The sequence below is a fragment of the Adiantum capillus-veneris genome, unplaced genomic scaffold, assembly GCF_014529385.1.
Source record: "Adiantum capillus-veneris isolate H3 unplaced genomic scaffold, ASM1452938v2 Hic_scaffold_301, whole genome shotgun sequence".
Taxonomy (NCBI): Eukaryota; Viridiplantae; Streptophyta; class Polypodiopsida; order Polypodiales; family Pteridaceae; genus Adiantum; species Adiantum capillus-veneris.
This window is the reverse complement of record NW_028221421.1, coordinates 63,244-80,745: the sequence shown is the minus strand read 5'-3', so window position 1 is coordinate 80,745 and position 17,502 is coordinate 63,244. Positions and strand designations below refer to the sequence as shown.

Below are 17,502 nucleotides of genomic sequence, written 5' to 3'. Positions count from 1 at the left end.
AGTCTCTACGGCTCTCCCCAAAGAAAACCTTGGACCTGTGAAGACAACCCCAAGGTAAGTGTATGCATCTATATACTCTACAATCTCCTGACCATATGTGAAAGTCGGTGCTGATCTCCTGATCCACTGTGGTGTGGTGTTAAACACCATAACCTTGGTTTTACCAAGGTTTACAGACAATCCACTATCCTCTACAAAACTGTGTAATGCATCCAATTGTCGCTACATACCTCTGGCGAGTCAGATATCAACACAATATCATCAACATATAACAACAATGTGATTTACGTCCTTGCCAGCTGGGCACCTCTATCACTCTCTCTGTCAATGTAATCAGACACCTCATCAACATACAAATAGAGTAGGAGACAATGGGCAACCCTGTTTCACCCCAATGGTGGAGTGAACTAAAATCAGATATCCCCTCCGGAGTGCGTACATGTCCCATCATTGATCTGTATAGAGCCATAATCCCCCAAATCAACACTATGGGCATCCCCATCTCCTGCAGTCTGCGCATCAATCGAGCTCTCGGTACCATGTCAAATGCTTTGCGGAAATCCACAAAGCTACAATAAATCTGTCTCCCATGTGACCCGCCCTCCTCAATGATGGCTCTCAGTGTCAGAATATGATAAAGAGCGGAGAAACTGCTCCTGAATTTGGCCCTTTGCTCGTACACCCTCACCCGCTGCCCAATTACTCGATTGCTGCTCAAGAATGAATGCATACAACCGTGCCAATGTGTGCCCAACCATAATAATGCGGTAATTCCAAGGCTTTGTAGGATTGCCTGCTTTGAAGATAGGCACAATAGTAGACAACCTCCAAGTCTTAGGTAACCCCTCACACATGCCACGATTGAACAACACTGCAAGAACCTCTACCAGCATATCTCTAGCATGTAGGAAGTGTTCTGCTACTAGACCATCGTGATCATATGCCCTGTCGGTCCTCATCCTGTCAATGGCTCTCTTTACAACCTTAGTGGTAAAGAAGGTGCTGGTAGGTGGGCATGGCTCTGTAGGATCTGGAAGGGGGTCCTGTCCAGGAACCGTATATAACGATGAGGCATACTGGCCCCACACATCAGGAGAAGTAATCACTAGGGGAGGGGAGTGCTCATGAAAGAATCGCCATGCCTCTCCTGAGTCTCTACTCAAGAACAACTGATACAAGTCTCACTCCATCTGGGCCAAGTAAGCTCGTTTCTTCTGTCGCGCAAGGCGCTGGGAAGCAATCCAAGATTGTGTGTAAGTGATGACTCCTAATAGAAGATCCCTCTGAAGCAGGGCTCTCATCTCTCAACACTCCTCATCATACCAACTAGTCTGGGGCATGCTCCCAGAATGTCGTCTCGGATCCGTCGGCTGTGTGTGTGGGTATGCCTATGATGCTGCACCATCCAATGTCTCGGTCAGTAAAGTGGTGCACTCCTCCACTAAGAGGGCAGGACCAAGCTGTGCATAGACGACTATAGATCTCCTCTGTATAAACCGAGTCAGTCTCTCGTGTAAATGTATTACGGGTATGTGACCTGCCTCCTAATGCCTGGGTTGTACTATACGCAAATGAAACAGACAATGTCAAAAGAGCATGATCCACTACTATGAAATCCAGAAACACAAGGAATAAAGCTCAGTTGTGCCATAACTTAGTCTCTTGTACTAGCAACGTGTCTGTGTGGAAAGCATGTGAAACCTGATCCTCCAAGAAATCGTTGTAAGCCATTAAGTACGGCTAACCCATTGTAGTCGTCATCTCCCTGAGGTATCTCCCATACTCTGTCTGCTCTCTGTCATGTGAGCATCTGTCAAGCCCCAACTCCCCACATCCAGCTCTCTAAGCATCTCATCTGAAGTGTCATAGAAGATTGTCTGAGAGTTGCCCGTTTGGACAATGAAGTCCCCTAGGAGGATGATATCACCTACCCTAGAAAACTCCCATATATCATCATCTAGTATAGAGAAAGGCGATTGTCCTCTGGATGCAACATATACTAACATACTTGGGGAAGTAACATATGGCAATGTATAAAAATCGGTCTGTGTCAGCTCTCAGCCTCACCCACATGTATCTGGCATGATCATCTCTCCATACAATATGTAGTAGTGGCTGTAACTCTTCCCTAAATAGCACTGCTACTCCTCCAGAACCTCTACTCCCATGCTCAGATCTCGCAACTCTCCTTTAGGCTGTCTCCCATTTGTATCCCACCACATGTGGCATAAGCTGTCCAAGGGCCTGATGAGTCTCTGAGAAGAAAACAATGTCCCTGTCTCTGAAACTGTCCTCAAAGGCACCAACGTCCAACCTCATAGATCCATTACAATTCCAAATAGCCATCCTTACTGTGGTCCCATAGGTCTCACACCGTCATGTAGAGCGCCGCTCTACGATCACCACTCGACCATCTCTATAAAAGGCAATCTTTTCCTTCTCCCTTGCCGCCGTAATCTCTGGCATTACCTCTCTCATATGCGCAAGCTATGAGAGAGTGAGATCATCAATGAGGAAAATACCTGTCTTCTCGAGAGTAGGCCTCTTTCTCAAGAATTCCTTCTTCTCTTCCAAGGAGGAGAAACGTAATACGAGAGCTCTTCCTTTTGAAGATTCTCCCGGGCCATCACTCTTCTTGCCCACTCTCCATGCCTTTGTGTGTGAAGGCTTGTCCACCCCCATCATGGATGTGAGGCTTGTGACCTCTTTTTCCACATTGTTTATGTCCTTGAGGGCGGTTCCCCTCACATGTAGAGCCCGCATCCTCCTCCTTTGTTCCTCTTCGAGGGTCATGTTAATAAGAGTCGGTGTACAAGGAGCTTCCTTACCTTTCTCTTTCTTGTCAACCTCAATCCATGTTTTGGCCTCCTCTACTTTCTTTTGTGTTGCGGAGATGACTACGGCCCATAACTTCTTCTCCTCACCTTCCTTGATAACACGTATTTCTTCTCTCATGGTATTCAATTCTTCAATCATGGATGGCTGAATTTCGCCTTCTTCGAGCCGCCCACTTTTTGGTTGTAGATTTCGAATGATGGAATCTTGGATGACCACTTTCTCCTCGAGCGAAGCGATCCTCCTACGCATGTCGTCTCTTTCTTCGGTCCATCTTTGAAGAATAGTGCTCCTATCCTTCCTCTACTCTTCCACTTCGTTTCTCCATTCTCTCATTTCCTTCTCTATTGCCGACATCCTTTTCCCTGTCCGCATGAAAGAAGCTTTGTGGGCGGCCGGCGAGGGATGCGTCTTCTTACACCTGGGGGAAGCCATTGGCACTTCGTCGATGCTTTCCATGAGAGAGAGAAATGAAATGTTATATTAACGTCTTCAAAAGGCCAAAGTGACCTATGAGACCAAAAAGTTACAATGCGGTGTATCTGATACAAAGTCAGATTAACAAAATAAATTAAACTAGGATAACAAAATATAAATACTGCGGGATCCTAAACTAAGCAGTACAATGTGAAGACAATATGGGAGGGGAGTAGAGATCCATCTTCATCTGCACTCTGGACGACGAAAGAGTGTGGCTTGAATCTTTTGCCATAGCCTCCTTCGAAATTGTGTAGCTCCTCTCCTCCCTCGGGGTCGTCTAGATCTCCCTAGCTCCAATGCTCGGTCTATGAGAATGCCAGTAGTGCGGGTAGACCTCTCCACCGTCGCTGGTTGCTCCTCTATTTGTTCTTCTGGGTGTACAATATCTAGTGTAAAGAAATCTGTGATCTGTCTCTGGGGATGTCTCTCTTCACCTCTCCTCAGTAAGGTTTCTCTATGCTTGTGTAACTCAAGTAGATAAAGCCCAAGACATCTTTGATCCTCATAACTCATGACCCTAGATAGAGGCCCAAAACCTTCTCTGAATAGACAGTGAAAACGACCTCGTATCTCATAGTACACTGTGCAATGACATATGTAATGTACTTCTGTCTCTGGCTCTAGATGGCATAAGCGGCATATTCTGTTATTTGCTGGTGTCCCTCTGAATCTGCTAGTCTCAATCTTGAGCTGATGTGAGGACGTGCGTATCTGGCCAATGGCACAACACAAACCATGCGAAAGATGCGTGTCCATATAGCTAGGTCGAATTACAAACCCATCCCCCGTGAGGTGGAGAAGATGCTCTCTATAGAAAGCCATCTTTGTGCCCAACTCTTGTAACGGCTCTATCCATGTCCTCCTCGTGTCCAACTGGATCAAATCCTGACGGATGAGTCTATTAATCTCTACCCGTGTCAGAGACCTCAAGGGTCCCTGAAGAGAGTATTGAAAAGGAGGCAACCTGTCCATGGTGAAACCATGTCTCTGAAACCATGATGTCATCTGAGCATACCAGCATGATGTATCCCCGTTAAGAGCTAATTGTCTGGAGGACTCTAGAGCCACCCTTGCATATCTGTCTCTAGTAGTATCCCACAGACTGTGTACAAAGGAGCATAGTCACAAGGGACGCACTCCGGGACGGGGGACGGGGGACGGGGCTGAAATGGATTTTTAGTGTAAAAAAGAGAGCGGGACGGAAAAGTGGGGACGGAAAAGTGGGGACGGGAAGCCCGAAAAAGGGCGTCCCCTGTTACTATGCAAAGGAGACTGATCTTGTGAGCGCCTCAATCTCCATAGGGGGGGCAGCTAATTCCGCTCGAATGATATCATGCGGTACAGAAACCTTGGCTCTAATCAGCCGAGAGATCATAGATACTAGGGGCTTCTCCATACGCCTCCACCCATCCTGGCCTATAGAAGGTCCCCAAACCTGCACCCCATATAACATAGTAGAGGCAACCAAAGTATCAAAGAGCCATAACTTTGTCCTAGGTTCCTGGAACTGAACCTGTGAACACATCCTCTCCATTCCTCCCAGAGCCGCACCAGCTCTAGTTATTCTAGTCTCTGCTGCTCTTCTCAAGGAAAATCTCGGCCCAGTAAAGACTACCCCAAGGTAAGTGTATGCATCTGTATACTCCACAATCTCCTGACCATACTTGAAAGTGGGTACTGATCTCCTGACCCATTGCGGTGTGGTGTTAAACACCATAACCTTGGTTTTACCTAGGTTTACACACAATCCACTATCCTCTGCAAAATTGCGTAGTGCATCCAACTGTCGTTGCATACCTTCTGGTGAGTCAGATATCAGCACAATATCATCAGCATATAGCAACAATGGGATCCACGTCCCTGCCAGCTGTGCACCTCTGTCACCCTCTCTATAGATGTAATCGGACACCTCATCAACATACATACCAAATAGAGTAGGAGACAATGGGCAGCCCTGTTTCACTCCAATGGTAGAGTGAACTAAATCAGATACCCCTTCCGGAGTGCGTACCCGTCCCATCACTGATCTATACAAATCCATAATCCCCCAAATCACCTCTATGGGCCACCCCATCTCCTGTAGTCTGCGCATCAATCGAGCTCTTGGTACCATGTCAAATGCTTTACGAAAGTCCACAAAGCTACAATATATTCGTCTCCCATGTGCTCTGCCCTCCTCAATGATGGCCCTGAGTGTCAGAATATGATCAAGAGTGGAGAAACCCCTCCTGAAGCCGGCTTGACCCTTTGCTCGTACCCCCTCGCCCTCTGCCCAATTACTCAAGTGTTGCTCCAGGATGGATGCATACAACCGTGCCAATGTGTGTCCAACCATGATAGTGCGGTAGTTCCCAGGCTCTGTAGGGTCACCAACCTTGAAGATGGGCACAATATTAGACAATCTCCAAGTCTCAGATAATCCCTCACACATGGCATGATTGAACAACACTGCGAGAACCTCCATCAGCATACCCCTGGCATGTATAAAGTGCTCCGATACTAGACCGTCATGATCATATGCCTTCCCGGTCTTCATTCTGTCGATGGCCCTTTGTACCATCTCAGGTGTAAAGAAAGTGGTCGTAGCTGGGCAAGGCTTGGTAGGGTCTGGAAGGGGTTCCTGTCCAGGAACCGTATATAATAATGTCGCATATTGGCCCCACACCTCAGGTGAAGTAATCACTGGGGGAGGGGAGTGCTCATGGAAGAGACGCCATGCCTCTCCTGAGTCCCTACTCAAGAACATCTGATACAAGTCTCGCTCCATTTGGGCTAGGTAAGCTCGCTTCTTCCGTCGCACAAGGCATCGGAAAGCAATCCGAGACTGTCTGTAAGTGATGACTCCTAAAAGAAAATCCCTCTGAAGCTGGTCTCTCATCTCTCTACATTCTTCATCATACCAACTATTCTGGGGCATGCTCCGAGAATGTCGTCTCTTGCCCGGCTGAGTGTGTGGGTATGCCACTGATGCAGCCCCGTGCAATGTCTCAGTCAAAAGCGTGGTGCACTCCTCCACTGAGAGGCCTGTACCATTTGTGCCAGTTGTGCCTTCCAATAGACGGTCCCAGATCTCCTTTGAATAAACGAAATCAGTCTCTGGAGTAAATGTATAGCGGGTGTGTGACCTGCCTCCTGATGTCTGGGTTGTACTATACTGAAATTTAACGGATAGTGTCAAGAGAGCATGGTCTACTGCTATGCCCACTGGCCTGGCTCCCACTGTGAAATCCTGAATGCAGGGCATAAAGCTCGGTTGTGTCATAACATAATCCACTGTACTGGCCCCATGTCTATGTGGAAAGCATGTGAAACCGGATGCTCCAGGAAATCGCTGTAAGCCATTAAGTATGGCTAATCCATATGTAGTCGTCATTTCCATGAGGTATCTCCCATACTCCGTTTGCTCTCTGTCATCTGAGCATCTGTCAAGCCCCAATTCACCCACATTCAGCTCTCTAAGCATCTCATCTTAAGTGTCATAGAAGACTATCCCCTAGGAGAATGATATCACCATCCCTAGAAAACTCCCAAATGCAATCATCTAGGATAGAGAAAGGCGCCTACCCTCTAGATGCGGCATACATTGATGTACTGGGAGGAAAGTAACATATGGAAATATATAGGAATCGACCTATGTCAGGTCTCAGTCTCACACACATATATCTAGCATGATCATCTCTTCGTACAATATGCAGTAATGGTTGTAGTTCCTCTCTGAATAGCACTGCTACTCCTCCTGAACCTCTACTCCCGTGCTCAGATCTCGCATTTGTCCTGTGAGCTGTTTCCCATCTGTATCCCACCACATGTGGCATTACCTGTCCAGGGGCCTGATGAGTCTCTAAGAAGAACACAATATCCTTGTCTTTGAAACTCTCCTCAAATGCACCCACGTCCAACCTCATAGACCCGTTACAATTCCAGGTAGCCATCTTCAGTGTGGTCCCATAGGTCTCGCACCGTCATGCAGTACGCCGCTCTAAAATCACCACCCGTCCATCTCTGTAGAAGGCTATCTTTCCCTTCTCCCTTGCCGCTGTAATCTCTGGAATTACCTCTCTCATATGTGCGAGCTGTGAGAGAGTCAGGTCATCACTGAGGAAAATACCTGTCTTTTTGAGAGTAGGCCTCTTCCTCAAGAATTCCTTCTTCTCTTCCAACGAGGGGAAGCGTAGTATGAGAGCTCTCCCCTTTGAAGACTCACCCGTGCCATCACTTTTCTTACCTACCCTCCATGCCTTTGTGTGCAGAGGCTTTTCCATCCCCATCATGGATGTAAGGTTTGTGACCTCTTTCTCCACATTGTTTATGTCTTTGAGACCGGTCACTCTCACATGCAGTGCTCGCATCCGCCTTCTTTGTTCCTCTTCGAGAGTCATGTTGATAGGCGTCGATGTACAAGGAGTTTCTTGACCTTTCCCTTTCTTGGCGACCTCAATCCATTTTTCAGCCTCGTCCGCCTTTTTCTGTGTCCTTGTTATCATCTCCGCCCATGAAGATGTCTTTGCCACACTCAGTTTCTCTTCCTCTGTGATCATCCTTGTTCCTTAATTTCCTTGATTTCATCTATTACAGAGGGTTGAAATTCGCCTTCCTCTAGTCCATTGCTTACTCTATCAGCAAGCTCCTGTTTAAGGGCTGAGACTTCTTTTTTGAGTACCTGTATCTCGGCGTTTGGGTTCTCTTGTTTGAGGGTTGAGACTTTTTCTTTGAGTGTCTGTATTTCTGCGTTACGGCTCTCTTTCTCCTTCTTCCACTGTGCGCCCTCAGTGAAGACCATCTAAAGTAGGTTGGCCTTCTCCTTCCACCATCCTTCCATCTCTGTTTTTCACTCCTTCATTTCCCTCTCCATCTGCGCCATCCGCTTATTCGTGAGCACGAAGGTTGCCTTTGCTCGCGGCTTGCAAACACGTGAGACATTGGCGGCTTCCGTGTCCTGTGCAGGGTCTTCTTCAAGTGGATCCCTTACGGTGAGGCCCAAAGAATCAGGGTCTTCTTCAAGTGGATCCCTTACGGTGAGGCCCAAAGAATCAGGGTCTTCTTCAAGTGGATCCATTACGGTGAGGCCCAAAGAATCAGAGAGAGAGAGAGAGAGAGAGAGAGAGAGAGAGAGAGAGAGGTGCGATAGAGAGGTTGAGGGGGGGGGGGGGGGGGGGGGGGGGGGGGGGGGGGGAAAGGGGGGCGATAGACTGAGGAGGGGAGGGCCCGCGATAGGCAGAAAAAGGGGGAAGGGGGGGGGACGGAGGGGGGGCAAAGAGAGAGAGAGAGAGAGAGAGAGAGAGAGAGAGAGAGAGAGAGAGAGAGAGAGAGAGAGAGAGAGAGAGAGAGAGAGAGAGACTCTAAAACAACAAAAATATACAAGAAATTCTAGTCCTCGGTGCATAGGCATCTGTAGATCCCGTCTATGTATACAGAATCCGTCTCCCGGGTAAAGGGGTAGCGAGTAGGGGCTGCTACCCGTGGCCTGTGTGCTACACTGAACTGGAAGGAGATGGTCATCGACACCAAAGCATGATCCACTGCCACCCCGATTGGTCTGGGCCCAACTGTGAGATCTTGGATACTAGAGATGAGATTCGGCTATGCCATGACATAGCTACACTGAACTGGAAGGAGATGGTCATCGACACCAAAGCATGATCCACTACCACCCCGACTAGTCTGGGCCCAACTGTGAGATCATGGATACTAGAGATGAGATTCGGCTATGCCATGCCACTGTGCTGGCTCCATGTCTCTGTGGGAAGCATGTAAAACCTTCCGCAGCACGAAATCTCTGTAGGCCATTCAAGATGGCCAATCCATGTGCGGTGCCCATGTCTATCAGGTGTCGCCTATACTCAGTATATTCCACATCGTGTGATAGTCTGGACAGGCCCGTCTCTACAACATCTAGCTCTCTCAGCATCTCCTCTCAAGCATCATAAAACACTGTCAGGTGATGGGAAGTCCTAGCATTGTAGTCCCCTAGAATGATAATGTCACCATCTCTAGAGAACTCCATATGTCATCATCAAAAATAGAAAAAGGGGACCGTCCTCTGGGTGATGCATAGACTGATGTACTCGGGGGAAAGTAGCAAATAGCAATGTAGAGATATCTGCCTGTCTCTGCTTCCAATCTCACCCACATGTACCTAGCCTGCTCATCCCTACGGGCTATATGTATTAATGGCTGCAGATCCTCTCTAAATAACACTGCCACTCCCCCCGAGCCCCGTCCTCTATGCTCTGAGCGTGTTTCCTATCTGTAAGCTGCCTCCCACTTGTATCCACTCTCCAGGCTCTTGTGTGCGTCGCCTCATGGACCCCCATCAAGGCCATGAGTTCTTTTACCTCTTCGTCCACATTGCCTTTATCTTTAAGACCGCAAATTCTCACATGTAAATCGCACACCCGTCTTCTTTGCTCCTCGTCTAGTGTCTGGTTAATGATAGTGGGTGTGGACGTGGACGTTATCTCCTTGCCTTTTCCTTTCTTGGCAACCTTCATCCATTTCTCGGCTTCATCCGCCTTCTGTTGAGTTTTGGTAAGAACATCCGCCCAAGAAGTCGTCATCTCTTTGTGTTGCTCTTCTCCCTCTTTGATGGCCCGCACTTACTCCTTGATCGTGTTGATTTCTTTGATTATTGAGGGTTGCAGTTCCCCCTCTTCCAGTGTGTTTCTTGATCGTGCTTCGGCGAGATCTTTCTTGAGTGACGCAATCTCTTCGTCCTGAGTCGTCACTCGATCTTCCAGTGTATTTATCTTGCTCTATAGGATCAGCACGCGTCCTTCGAGCATTTTTATTGTGCCCAAGAGATTGGGGTTCATCTTGCTAATGGTCTCCTTCATTTCATCTTTGCACTTTTGGATGGCATCCTCTAGGGGGTCGGCTTTATCGTTTAGCTTCCTCATGCTTGATCGTTGTCCAAAAAAGAGCCACTAAGCGCACGTGTGCAACCACACTAGCAACGGGCGTGGTAGCTGGGCGAGTGGGGGAACGCGAGGAGGTATGGCAAGAGAGGGGTAGCGCAAGGGCGAGGGCGTGGCAAGCCGGAGGGGGGGGGGGGCAACGCGTGGGCGGGGCTAGGCAAGTGGGGCAAGACGAGGGGGGAGGGCGAGCCGAGAGTGTGGGAGGCGGGGGGGGGGGGGGGGGGGGGGGGGGGGGGGGGGACTAGGCTGCAGAGTGCAGCACACTAGGCATAGGATAAATGAAATCGCGATAGAGTACGATAGGCAAAAGATAAATGAAAAATGAAAGTGAAAAATGAAAAAAGAAAATGAGAACGCAATAGAGCAAGAGGGAAAAAACAACACGAACGAGAAAGAAAAAGAAAACGCGATAGAGCAGGGACAACCGGGGGGGGGACAACACGCGAGGCGAGGAACAGAGAAACTCACCTGCGCGAACGAGAGAGAGAGAGGGAGAGAGAGAGAGAGAGAGAGAGAGAGAGAGAGAGAGAGAGAGAGAGAGAGAGAGAGAGAGAGAGAGAGCCAGGGGCAGCGGGTGCGGGTGTGCAAGGGCAGCGAGTGCGGGGCGGGAGACAGAGAGACTCACCTGCGGGTGCAGGTGTGCAGGGGCAAAGCACGCGGGGAGGGCGAGAGAGACTCAGAGGCAGGTCCTGTCATGCTCGCGAACGAGAGAGAGAGAGAGAGAGAGAGAGAGAGAGAGAGAGAGAGAGAGAGAGAGAGAGAGAGAGAGAGAGAGAGAGAGAGACTTCACAACCAAAGTACCGATTGCAAAAACCTCTACAGACCCACAATCAACACTTATACCTATGTTTAGCCTTGAAACTTGACAAAAGAATTACGAGGCAAAAGATAAATGAAAAATGAAAGTGAAAAATAAAAAACGAAAATGAGAATGCGATAGAGCAGGAGGGAAGAAGAAAACGAAAGAGAAAGAAAAAGAAAACACGATATAGCAGGGGCAGTCGGGGGGGGGAGGGGGGGGGCAGCACGCGGGGTGGGGAAGAAAGAAACACAACTGAGAGAGAGAGAGAGAGAGAGAGAGAGAGAGAGCGCAGGAGCAGTGGATGCGGGGCGGGAGACAGAGAGACTCACCTGCGGGTGCGGGTGCGGGTGCGCAGGGGCAGAGTGCGCGAGGAGGGCGAGAGAGACTCAGAGGCAGGTCCTGTCATGCTCGCGAACGGGCGAGAGAGAGAGAGAGAGAGAGAGAGAGAGAGAGAGAGAGAGAGAGAGAGAGAGAGAGAGAGAGAGAGAGAGAGAGAGAGAGAGAGAGAGAGAGAGATGTTATATTAACGTCTTCAAAAGGCCAAAGTGACCTATGAGACCAGAAAGTTACAATGCGGTGTATCTGATACAAAGAGAGAGAGAGAGAGAGAGAGAGATGAAATGAAATGAACTGTTATGTTAACGTCTTCAAAAGGCCAAAGTGACCTAAGAGACCAGAAAGTTACAATGTGGTGGATACAAAGTCAGAGTAACAAAAAACAACATGACAAAACAAAGAGATATACTATGGGATCCCAAACTGGTCGATGTGAACTAAGCAAAATGGGCGGCTTACTGGGATAGCTGAATCACAGGAGATCTAGCATCGATCGTTGGCAGATCTCATCAATCTCCTCCATGGTTAGTAGTCTGACCGGGCGTCGTGCATGCCTGGCCAGAGTGCTCTGAATCTTCTGACGTAGCCTCTGTCAATGCTATGTAGTCCTCCATAGTCGTGGGCGCCTGGACTTCCCCAGCTCAATCGCTCCGTCGATCAATGTGCCTCTGGTGTGAGACGAGAGGGAGCTCTGCTGTGGGAGTGGCTCCTACAGCTGTCCCGTGTCTGCTCTGAAGAAGTCTCTGATCCGTCTTTGAGACTGGCTAGCCTTGCCACTCATCAGGCTATCTCTGTGTCTGCGTAGCTCGAGCAAGAAAAAACCCAGGCATCTCCGATCCTCGTATCCCATGACTCTTGAGACTAGTCCAAAAACCTCTGTGAACAAGCAATGGAAGCGGCCTCGTATCTCGTAGTAGACGGGGCAGCGGCATGTGTAGTTCAACTCTGTCTAAGGCTCCATGTCAGAGGGGCAAGACAGAGAGAAATGAAATGTTATATTAACGTCTTCATAAGGCCATAGTGACCTATGAGACCAGAAAGTTACAAGGTGGTGGATCTGATACAAAGTGAGAGTAACAAAATAACAACAGTACCAAACAAAGATATATACTATGGGATCCTAGATTGGTCGATGTGAACTAAGCAAAAAAAAAAAAACTAAGCAAAAATGGGCGGCTTGCTGGGATAGCTCAATCACAAGAGATCTAGCATCGGTGGTTGGCGAATCTCATCAATTTCCTCCATGGTTAGTAGTCTCACCGGGCGTCGTGCATGCCTGCCAGCGTGCTCCGAATCTTCTGACGTAGCCTCCGTCGATGCTGTGTAGTCCTCCGCAATCGTGGGAGCCTGGATTTCCCTAGTTCAATCGCTCGGTCGATCAGTGTGCCTCTGGTGTGAGACAAGGGGGAGCTCTACTGTGGGAGTGGCTCTTGCGGCTGTCCCGTGTCTGCTCTGAAGAAGTATGTGATCCGTCTTTGAGATTGGCTAGCCTCGCCATTCATCAGGCTATCTTTGTGTCTGCGCAGCTTGAGCAAGAACAAACCCAGGCATCTCTGATCTTCGTATCCCATGACTCTTGAGAGTGGTCCAAAACCCTCGCTGAACAAGCAAGGGAAGCGGCCTCGTATCTCGTAGTAGACGGGGCAGCGGCATGTATAATGCAGCTCTGTCTCAGGTTCCATGTCACACAAGGGGCATGTCCTGGCCTCTGCTGGTACTCCGTGGTATCTCCCAGTCTCAATCCGCAGCTGGTGAGAAGATGTGCGTAACTGGCCAGTAGCACATCGTATCCCATGAGACAACTGGGTATCCATGTATCTGGGTCTCGTCACAACACCATCTTCCGTAAGCTGGAGAAGGTGGTGTCTGTAGAAAGCCATCTTCGTGCCCAATTCCTGTGCTAATTGTATCCATGTCCTCCTGGTCTCTAGCTGGGTCAGGTCTTGGCGGATGAGCTTGGTGATCTCTGACTGTGTAAGAGTGAGAGATGGTGCATCCAATGAGTACTGGAATGGTGGCAGCCTGTCTATGCTGAACCCATGAGCCTGAAACCATGATGTCATCTCCCCATACCAGCATGTTGTATCTCCTTGTATGGCTAACTGGCGAGAGGACGCAAGTGCTATGCGAGCATATCTGTCTCTAGGAAGTTCCCATGTGCGGTTTATGAAGGAGACTGGTTTATGAAGGAGACTGATCTGGTGAGCGCCTCCACCACTAGTGGGGGGGCCGCTAGCTCTGCTCGAATAATGACCTGTGGTACTGATGCCTTGGCTCTAATGAGCCGCGAGATCATAGAGACGAGAGGTTTCTCCATGTTCCCCCATCCGTCTGTGCGACCCGGCCTCCCGTGGTGATCCAATGAAGGTCCCCATATCTCAGCCCCATAGAGCAATGCTGAGGCCACTAAGGTGTCAGAGCCAGAGCTTCGTCTGGGGTTCCTGAAATTGAACCTGCGAACACATCCTCTCCAATCTACCCAATGCTGCGTGGGCTCTAGTCAATCTGGTCTCTGTTGCTCTTTTGAGTGAGAATGTGGGTCCAGTAAAAACCACTCCAAGGTAAGTGTAAGCGTCTGTGTACTCCACAGTCTCCTGGCTGTATGTGAATGTAGGTGCTGATCTCCTGATCCACTGTGGGGTGGTATTAAACACCATAACCTTGGTTTTACCAAGGTTGACAGACAAACCACTTTCGTGGGCAAATGTATGCAGAGCATCCAATTGACGTTGCATTCCCTCTGGGGATTCGGATATCAACACTATATCGTCAACATATAACAAAAGTGGAATCTATGTCCCTGCCAACTGTGCACCTCTATCCCCATCGCTCTCAATGTAGTCAGAAACCTCATCCACTTACATACCGAAAAGAGTAGGAGAGCGGGCAGCCCTGCTTCACCCCAATAGTGGAGTGAACCGGTGTAGAAAGTCCCTCTGGGGTGCGTACATGCCCTACTACTAATGTGTACAATGCCATGATCCCCCAAACGAGCTCTGTGGGTACTCCCATTTCCTGTAATCTGCCCATCAATCTAGCTCTGGGTACTGTGTCAAAAGCTTTGCGGAAGTCCACAAAGCTACAATAGATCCGTCTCCCATGAGATCTGCCTTCCTTGATGATGGCCTTGAGTGTCAAGATATGGTCAAGAGTAGAGAAGCCTCTCCAGAACCCTGCCTGCCGAGTTGCAGGCATTCCTTCCCTCTCTGCCCATCTACTCAGTTGTTGCTCAAGAATGGATGCATACAACCGTGCCAGTGTGTGCCCAATCATGATAGTGCGATAATTCCCAGGCTCCATGGTGTCTCCTGACTTGAAGATAGGTACGATCGTAGATAGGCTCCAAGTGTCCGGTAGGCCCTCACACATGGCAGGGTTAAACATAACTGCTAGAAGCTCTGCTAGTAGGTCTTTGGCATGCATGAAATGCTCAGCGACTAAGCCATCATGATCATATGCTCTCCCAGTCCTCATCCTGTCAATAGCTTTCTTCACCATCTCAGCGGTGAAAAAAACACATGTGTGTGGGCATGGATCGGGGGGGGGGGGGGGTTGGGGAGGGGCGCTGTCCACGCACTGTGTACAAAGATGATGCGTACTGACCCCAGGACTCTGTGGAGGAAATAGCAGGGGGGGGGGGGGGGGGGGGGGGGGGGGGGGGGGGGGGGGCACTGCTCATGAAAGAGCTGCCACGCCTCACGCGAGTCCTGACTCAAGAATAGCTGGTGAAGATCCTACTCGAGTCGAGCCAGAAAAACGCCCTCTTCTTCCGCCGCACCAGGCGTCGGAAGTCAATCTGTGACTGTCTGTGAGTGACGTCCCCCAAAAGCACCTCCCTCTGAAGTCTGGCTCTAGTCTGGCGCCACTCCTCATTGTACCAGCTGTTCTGAGGAATGCTCCCTGATCGGCGGCTCTACTCAGTCTGGGTGTGTGGATATGCTTCTGCTGCTGCATCATGTAATGTATGTGTCAGTATAGTAGTTAGCTCCTCCAGAGGTCGCCCCGGGTTCTCAGTGCATAGGCGTCTGTAGATCCCGTCCATGTATACAGAATCCGTCTCCCGTGTGAATGTGTAGCGAGTAGAGGCTGCTACCCGTGGCCTGTGTGCTACACTGAACTGGAAGGAGATGGTTATCGACACCAGAGCATGATCCACTGCCACCCCGACCGGTCTGGGCCCAATTGTGAGATCCTGGATACTAGAGATGAGATTCGGCTGTGCCATGACATAGTCCCTGTGCTGGCTCCATGTCTGTGTGGGAAGCATGTAAAACCTCCCGCAGCAGGAAATCTCTGTAGGCCGTTCAAGATGGCCAATCCATGTTCGGTGCCCATGTCTATCAGGTGTCGCCCATACTCACTATATTTCACATCGTGTGATAGTCTGGACAGGCCCGTCTCCACAACATCTAGCTCTCTTAGCATCTCCTCTGAAGTATCATAAAACACTGCCTGGTGATGGGCAGTCCTAGCATTGAAGTCCCCTAGGATGATAATGTCACCATCCCTAGAGAACTCCCATAGGTCATCATCCAAAATAGAGAAAGGGGACTGTCCTCTGGGTGATGCATAAACTGATGTACTCGGGGGAAAGTACCAAATAGCTAGGTAGAGATATCTGCCTGTCTCTGCTTTCAATCTCACCCACATGTACCTAGCCTGCTCATCCTTGCGGGCTATATGTATCAGTGGCTGCAGATCCTCTCTAAATAACACTGCCACTCCCCCCGAGCCCCGCCCTCTGTGTTCTGAGCGTGTCTCCTGTCTGTAAGCTGTCTCCCACCTGTATCCACTGATGTGAGGCATGGATTTCCCAGGGGCCTCGTGTGTCTCAGAGTAAAAGATGATGTCTCTTCCAGTAAAGCTATCCTCAAAAGCACCTACATCAAGACGCATAGATCCATTACAGTTCTAGGCAGCCACTTTGAGTGTGGTCCCATAAGTCTCGCACTGTCATGTGGAGCGTCGCTCTAGTATTACCACTTTTCTGTCTCGGTAAAAGGCAATCTTGCCTTTTCCCCTTGCCGCTCTAATCTCCGGCATTACTTCCTGCATATGAGCGATCTGTGAGAGGGTGAGATCATCCCCGAGAAAGATGCCAGTCTCTTTAAGAGTTGGTCTTTTCTTCAAGAAGGACTTCTTCGCTTCCATGGAGGGAAAACGGGGGATGAGTGCTCTTTCTTTTGAGGTTTCTCCACTGCTTCCATTTTTCTTTATGTTGCCCACTCTCCATGCCCTTCTGTGCGTCTGCTCCTGAACCCCCATCAAGGTTGTGAGTTCTTTTACTTCTTCGTCCACATTGCCTTTGTCTTTAAGACCGCAAATTCTCACATCTAAAGCGCGCACCCGTCTTCTTTGCTCTTCCTCTAGTGTCTGATTAATGATAGTGGGTGCGGACGTGGGCGTTATCTCCTTGCCTTTTCCTTTCTTGGCCACCTTCATCCATTTCTCGGCTTCATCCGCCTTCTGTTGAGTTTTGGTAAGAACATCCACCCAAGAAGTCGTCATTTCTTTGTGTTGGTCTTCTCCCTCTTTGATGGTCCGTACTTGCTCCTTGATCGTGTTGATTTCTTCGATTACTGAGGGTTGCAGTTCGCCCTCTTCCAGTGTGTTTCTTGATCGTGCTTCGGCGAGATCTTTCTTGAGTGACGCAATCTCTTCATCTTGAGTCGTCACTCGTTCTTCCAGCGTACTTATCTTGCTCTCTTGGATCAGCACACGTCCTTCGAGCATGTTTATTGTGCCCAAGAGATTGCGGTTCATCTTCGTAATGGTCTCCGTCATCTCCGTCATTTGAATGGCATCCTCCAGGGGGTCGGCTTTATCGTTCAGCTTCCTCATGCTTAATCGCCGTCCGCAAAGGAGTCACTAAACATACGTGTGCACCCACACTAGCAGCGAGCGCGGTAGCTGGGCGACTGGGGGAGCGTGAGGAGATATGGCAAGGGAGGGGCACCGATAGAGTACAGACGAGAGAGAGAGAGAGAGAGAGAGAGAAGAGAGCGGGGGGGGGGGGGGCAATATGGCAAACTTAACCAGTTTACCTTAATGCTTAAAATCTCTTTAAACTTGAACGCAAAAAGAATGGTCTTAAGGCTTCTTAACCTTAAAATTTATCTTAAGGCTAAAAAAAAA

At 49.3% G+C, this 17,502-nt stretch overlaps 1 pseudogene; it reads right to left on the bottom strand.

Moving 5' to 3' along the window:
• Window positions 1-2,376: 2,376 nt before the first annotated feature.
• On the bottom strand, window positions 2,377-3,087 carry LOC147417256 (uncharacterized; annotated as a pseudogene).
• Between the last annotated feature and the right edge of the window lie 14,415 nt (window positions 3,088-17,502).